Genomic DNA, 7,082 nt, shown 5'->3' on the forward strand with positions numbered 1-7,082 from the left:
TGAAGGGATGCATCTACAAGTAAAAGAATGCCGTTGATGACCAGCAGCCCCCGAAACCGTACATGGAACAGACTCCCCTCAGATCATCCAGAAGAAGCCAACCTTGTCAAAACCTTGATTTCAGAATTCTAGCTTCTAGAACTGTGAAAGAATAAATTTCTGATATTTTAAACCAGGAAGTTTGTAGTAAATTGTTATGGCAACCCTAAGAAATTAATATACCATCCCCTCCAAAATAAAACAAACAAAAAAAAAAGTGGTAGGTAGACAGTTTAATCACTTCTCACTTGTTCCTGACCTACAGACAAGTGCAGAAACAGTCACAGCAGTTCCCTTAGGGGTTTGGCTTTGTTTTAACTCAGGATATTCATTTTGAAGAAATAGTCATAAAATACATTACACTGAACTATTTAAACTCAACGGGGCATCGTTTAATGTTCGACCAAAGGATCCATCTGCTTTCTTTAGGTTAATATTCTGTTAAAGTATTTGTTCTGGAACTCTGGAAATTTGTGAAGAATTTGAAGTCTCCAGGGAAGCTAAGAGCATTTAGAATGGAACTAATGGTCTGTACATTTCATTGTATTTTTACTGCTTCAGTAGCAATGTAGAGGATAGGCATATTGAGTTGGGGTTAGAAACTAGGGTTAAACACTTAAAAGAATGTCAGGCATTCTGTGCCAAGGTCACCATTTAGCAATTTCACAAATAACTAAATGGAATGCCAAAAATCGGTTACAATAAAAATCAGGTCAATGAGAAGACAGAAATGAAGAACTTAAATTATTTCTTTCTTTTAAAGATATATCAGACATCTTGTAAGATACCATCTCTCTTCTGGAGAATACTTTATTCTCTACTCCAGTTGCAGTCTTCCAGCAATAAGTTAAATCATGCCATTTCCAGAGTGTCTTTAGCCTGTTTTGCTTTCCTAGGATCACTCTCTCCTGAATGTTGGCAAAGAAGCTAAAATAAACGACAAAACACTGAAATTTCTATTACATCAATTTATTGACATTAATACTTAGTTTCACTTTGCAAATGCAACCACCTTTGAAGCATGCTTATTGTTCTTTTCTGCATCCTATTTCAAGCTAATTTCTATCAGTGTAGGTATCTGAGCTTTTGTGGCATATCTAGTTAGATGAAAGAAAAATCACTGAAGTGGTCTACTGCAAAAATGAAATACATTCAGGCATTATCTGTGTAACACTGCCATTTGTACCTCTAAGGGTCTACTTCACTTCAGCAATGGTCCATGAAGGGCATTGGCCAATGTAAAAAATCTGTATAGGCCGGGCGCGGTGGCTCAAGCCTGTAATCCCAGAACTTTGGGAGGCCGAGACGGGCGGATCACGAGGTCAGGAGATCGAGACCATCCTGGCTAACACGGTGAAACCCCGTCTCTACCAAAAAAAATACAAAAACTAGCCGGGCGAGGTGGCGGGCGCCTGTAGTCCCAGCTCCTCGGGAGGCTGAGGCAGGAGAATGGCGTAAACCCGGGAGGCGGAGCTTGCAGTGAGCTGAGATCCGGCCACTGCACTCCAGTCCGGGCGACAGAGGGAGACTCTGCCTCAAAAAAAAAAAAAAAAAAAAAAAAAAAAAAAAAAAAAAAAAAAAAAAAAAAAAAAAAAAATCTGTATTGAGGATTATAGTCAAATATATAATTTTAACATATCCAAATGGATGCATGGATAATTACTGAATCTATAATAACTAATATCATTATATCTTGAAAGGTAGGATTTTCATGCTTATATCTCCAACAAATTGACATGGTTATCCTTAAGAATGAATTGATTTTATATTACCACAACTGGACTAAAATAGACTGAAATGTTCTTTGCAATGATTGTCATTAAGTGAAACAAGAACATTAAAATGAGTAGGTAGGCAAGAAAACAGCCCTCTTATCTCTCTGTAGAATATAGTACTTACTTGTTTTGGAATGTAAAGACCAGAAACGGTATCAACTTTCTTGATATAATTCACATACCTAGGTGATTTATGTTTTTCCAATTTGCAAAGAATTCAGTTGTTCTTCCATTTCTTTCAATCTTTCAAGTGCACCCTGGGTATTTTTTTAATCATTTAATAGAGTCTGATTTTTTTAACTCACATGTCAATACTGTCCAAAAGTTTTTTGAAAACATTCCTTCAGAATTTGAATCTGCAGAATTGAAGAGACCTGATTTCAGCTCCCCCAGACGCAGAATTGTGTTTTGTTTTCTTGTTATCACTGTCACACAGCTTAAAACATGTATGCTTTTCAGAATGTAGTTGTTCAGGCAAACTGTCAGATGTATGAAATTCAGTATTGGTATATGCAAACACCGTAAACTTTTCTTTAAGGAGTAGATGGGAGAATATGTTTAAAATATTAGGAAGCCTAGGCTATATTTTCAAGTCATCTGGGCAGCTATAATTCTCAGGTGGAAGTGTTATAATATGTTAAAAACATTTTGCTTTCCTCACTAATGATTTGTTCCTTTTAAATTCAAATTTGAATAATTTGTCATGTATTATTATTTCTGTTTAATGTATACAGTATTTAAGATGGATATTTGCTGGCTGTATTTGTTCTGATATCTTATGATCTAAATTATGAGGTACCAAGATTGTTTCTCTGTTTATTTTTTCTAATTATGTTTAGAAATGCTGTAATAAATATGCAGTAGTGATATAAAATTAAGAATTATGTCAAAGATAATAGAAAAGCCATTACCTATGAACTCATACATGCCTCATTTTGTATAAGTTTTATTTAGTGATCTCTTGTTCACTTAGTATCTTGTTAAATGCTGATATCTCAGTCTTTCTGAAGCCCTGAAATGGTAACTGTAGCAGTTCAGAAAATGTCTTTCATTTCGATCAATAAAAAACTTCTGTAAAAAAAAAAGTACTGAATAGACAACTGTTCCACATTTATGCTTATTAAAAACTGACATAAACAAACACAACCTGTACAAAAAATAACCCAAATCCCATGTCACTTTGGAACAGTAATCTTGAAAGACATTGTCACCTAGGACCCACTCTTCTTCTGCCATGGCCACGTCCTCTTCCTCTACTTCTGCCTCAGCCTCTTCCTGCAACAGCTTCCTTTTTCTTAGATTTCACCTTAGGTTCACCATCCACAAGTAGTGTATCCAGAGGTAAACCGTATGGTAGAATAAAATATCAAATGTTATTTCTTCTAATACTCAGTGTTTCCAGCTGTACAGTTTCTTTGTTCTTCAGGGTCATTTTCACAGCTTTAAGATGTGTATTCATGCTGACATCCAGACCACTGGATCAGTGGGTTCCAGTGATTAATCTCCCTGAACGGTGATGGCATCTGAATGAAAATAACTGAACCAAATTGCACTGAAGTTTTTGAAATAACTTTGTAATTACTCAAGCAGTTACTCCCTACACTGACGCAAGGATTACTAAAACTGATGTCAAGGAGATGAGTGAATTCAACTACATGTTCTGGAGGCCTGGACATAGATGACTTTGCAAATGGAAAGAGGTGAAAATGAAGAAGAAAGCTGTGTTGAAACAGAAATACAAGTCAAAAGGAACAACAATTACAAAGAACTGTGCAGGAAGGAAAACTATGTATCAATTTAGAATGGTTGAGTTCCATTAAAATAAACCAAATATGCTTTGTTAAAGTTTAAATGTGCAGCCATAGTTTGAGTATTTTTGGCTTACATGCCCTCAAGTAAAGGGAAAGCTGAAAGAATTAATCATATTTGAAAAACATATTTTATTGTATTTTGATTAGATATTAAATTCTCAGTGTTATAAATTGTACTATGTTATTTTATGACATGCAAACTTATGTATACTATAAATTTGGACTGCTATAGACCACTTAGGTCCAACTTCAAGCAGATATGCATTTTTTTATGTCATATTAAATATTTATTTTCTGCAGACTGACTTTGGAGTAATTCTTGAGCCAGGAGGGGAAGAATTAGTGTTCAAATTGCTGAAATCTTAGGTCAAAATGCTACAGAAAAAAATCACTATGTAAAAAACAATGGCTTAGAGGCAGTCACCCCCTGCCAGCAATTCCAACAGTTGAGGTTTCATGCCTCAAGACATAGTGACAAGAGTTAAGTGAACCAGAAATTGAGGCAGTGAAGATTTTTACAGGGAAAGAAACAAACCGTGGGTGCATGGGAGCAGGAGAGGAGGGTGACAGACTGGGGAAATGATGAAGGCTATTTTGGAAGCCTACAAGGAAGTGGTCTTGGGAAACCTGGAGCCACTGGGAGATTCAGAAGGCCAAGGGGATCCAGCTTGTACTTTGGAGACAGGGTGCCGGGAGTGAAGGTAGTAAGCCATGTCAAGAGCCTGGGAGGCAGGGGAAAACTAGAAAGGGATCCCAGGTGAAGAAGGGTATGGGATGGGGTGTGAAGTCCATGGAGACGACTGGCAGATCGACTGTTTTTGTTTTGTTTTGTTTTTAAATGCAACTTGACATTTTATTAATATATTATCATTAATATATTAGCATAACTGTTGTGGTTGTAAATGGTGTAACCGTCACCTTAAAAATCAGAAGCAAGACAAAAACATATGACTACTATTAGTTAACATTGTTCTGAATATTCTAAGTGAACGCATTCAGAAAAAGAGATCTGCAGTATAAAAATTGTAAATATTGCCATTATTTTCTGAAACTGTTTACCAGAGGATCACTTATAAATAATTTACTAAGAAATTTAGGAACAAAACAATCACTCAAATAAATGGATGTAAAAAAGATACCACTACTTCTATAATGAAAATATTTATGACAACAAAATATGAAAATAGAGGAAAGTATGAGAGTGACTAATTTTCAAAGATGCTAGTAAACCAAAATAATTAAAGCATTGTAGTACTGATTAATTCACAGACAGATCAGGAGAACAGTATAGTGTGTGTATCTACTTCTGTATCACTTCTAGGTATCCATGTATCTTTCTATATGCAAGATATATATACATGTATCTTGCACCTGATGGATAAGGAAGGATCTGGAGCTTCTGCCCAGAATAAATACAGCAGACACTATTTAAAGAAACAGTGCCCTGCCCAGAGTCAAAAAACGTTAATTCTATGGAGAAGTTTATTCAAGTGAAATAGATAAATTTCGATTTTTAATTTGCATGTTTTTGAAATCAGTAAGAAATTTCATTGGAAACTGAGAGTTAGATACACATGTAGAAATGTTGCTGCCTACATCACTCTGCCAACAATCAGGCATGGGAATGGCCAAGTCTTAACTTGGAGTGGGGAGAGTGATAAAGTTAAAAACGTTTAACAGAAGTTTTTCTTAAATTTTTTTCTCAAAAATGAATGCTTTCTTCCTATGTTACAGAAATGTTATATACTAATATTTGGTTTATTCTGTGAGCTTTCAACTCTGACTTTTATGTAATGGGCTTGTGTATAGTCTACTTGATCATGTCTCTGTCTCATGTCCCTACTAAAAATAAGAATTCTTAAGATCAAGAATGATTAACAAGGTTGATTCTTTGCCTCAAGCATTATAGGACTTTTTATTTTAAAATCATGGTATTGACAATAGTGCTCGAACTAATAGGAATAAAAAAAATTGACTTATCTGGCTCTTAGAACATTCTACAGAACTATGCAACAAGAGTAAATTAAAATATTTTTGAATGAATTTTGCACAACAGTTACTGAGGATATAATTATGAAGGCAAACATAGTGCCTGCCTCCCTTGATTTCAGAGTCTAGGGAAGATTTTAAAACCTGAAATAAATCAAACATACTTATCTCTACTCTTTGGAGATAGGTCTCTAAACTGCTCTATTTGTGCTACTTGTAGGTTAACTGAATATAATACTAAATACGGTGTTCATTTCTTTCCATTCCTTATCAGATTATCTCTTCTAGAATTTATTTCCACACTGTTTTATCATATCGGTGAAGTGCTTTTTGAGATTCAGTAACTAATACATGACAGTTAAAGAAAATTAATGTATACTACACTATTTAACTTCTAACCTATCAATACTATTTAATTTGAATTGCCTTTAAGGCACTCACAAATAATAGACCACCTACCATTTAAATTTCATCTCAGCCTCCAAATATAATTAAGAGAAAAGTAAGAACAAAAGTTGATTTTCCCAGAATCTGGGAACAACTTACAATGTTAGCATTAATCAATGTTAAACATGATACTATATTATTATTTACTTCTTTACACTATGTGACTATGCTATGTACTCAACCTATTATGCTGCTATAACCAATGCAAAAGTCCCTTTATGCAGCCTTTTCAAAGTATTAAAATTCAAATCCAAACCATTAAATATTATGTTTCATAATGTTTTCCTACATTGTATTTGTTGTATTGTATATGTATATGTTGTATTGCCTAATCTGCAATACAACAATTAAAAACCATAAAATAGTGATGAAAATCTATAATGAAAAGAGTTATTTCCCTCTGAGATTTGACTAATATTATGACAATCTGCTTTCTTGTTACTATACATTTTAAATGAAGTGATGTGTCTTGTGCCAGCATTTAAAAACTCTCCTTTGGATTCCTACCAAAAATAGTACTTCAAGCTGAACCTCAAGGACAAAAAACATTAATGGATTTGTTGAAATAGAGTTTAATATTCACATTAGTTGATGCTCCTTTTTGATAGGTGATACAATTCTAATATAGTCTCATTAGAACGTTACAATAAAAGAGCACACCATGACTTTTTGAGAACAACAACTTCAAGTTGTTCTCTGAGAACAACTTGGGAGATATCATAGAATATTATACTTTCTGAAATATTCTTGAAAATAGTAAAGAGTCTAATTTTAATGTGGGATGAGGAGTGAGAAAAGAACAAGTAATATTTTACCACTGAAATTCAGAAACATATTAATTTTTTATTCTATAAAATTAGGCATCTATTTTGTTTTAAAATTTTTAAGTACATATAAGTTCTAATTACTGAATATATTGTCCTAAATATTCTATTGTGAAGAGAATCAGTATCTTTCCATTTCTGTGGATAAAAAGCATGGACAGCAACACTGCACCAATAAGAAAGCACAGAGGAATAAA

Source organism: Rhinopithecus roxellana, chromosome 10 (genome assembly GCF_007565055.1).
Source record: "Rhinopithecus roxellana isolate Shanxi Qingling chromosome 10, ASM756505v1, whole genome shotgun sequence".
Classification (NCBI taxonomy): Eukaryota; Metazoa; Chordata; class Mammalia; order Primates; family Cercopithecidae; genus Rhinopithecus; species Rhinopithecus roxellana.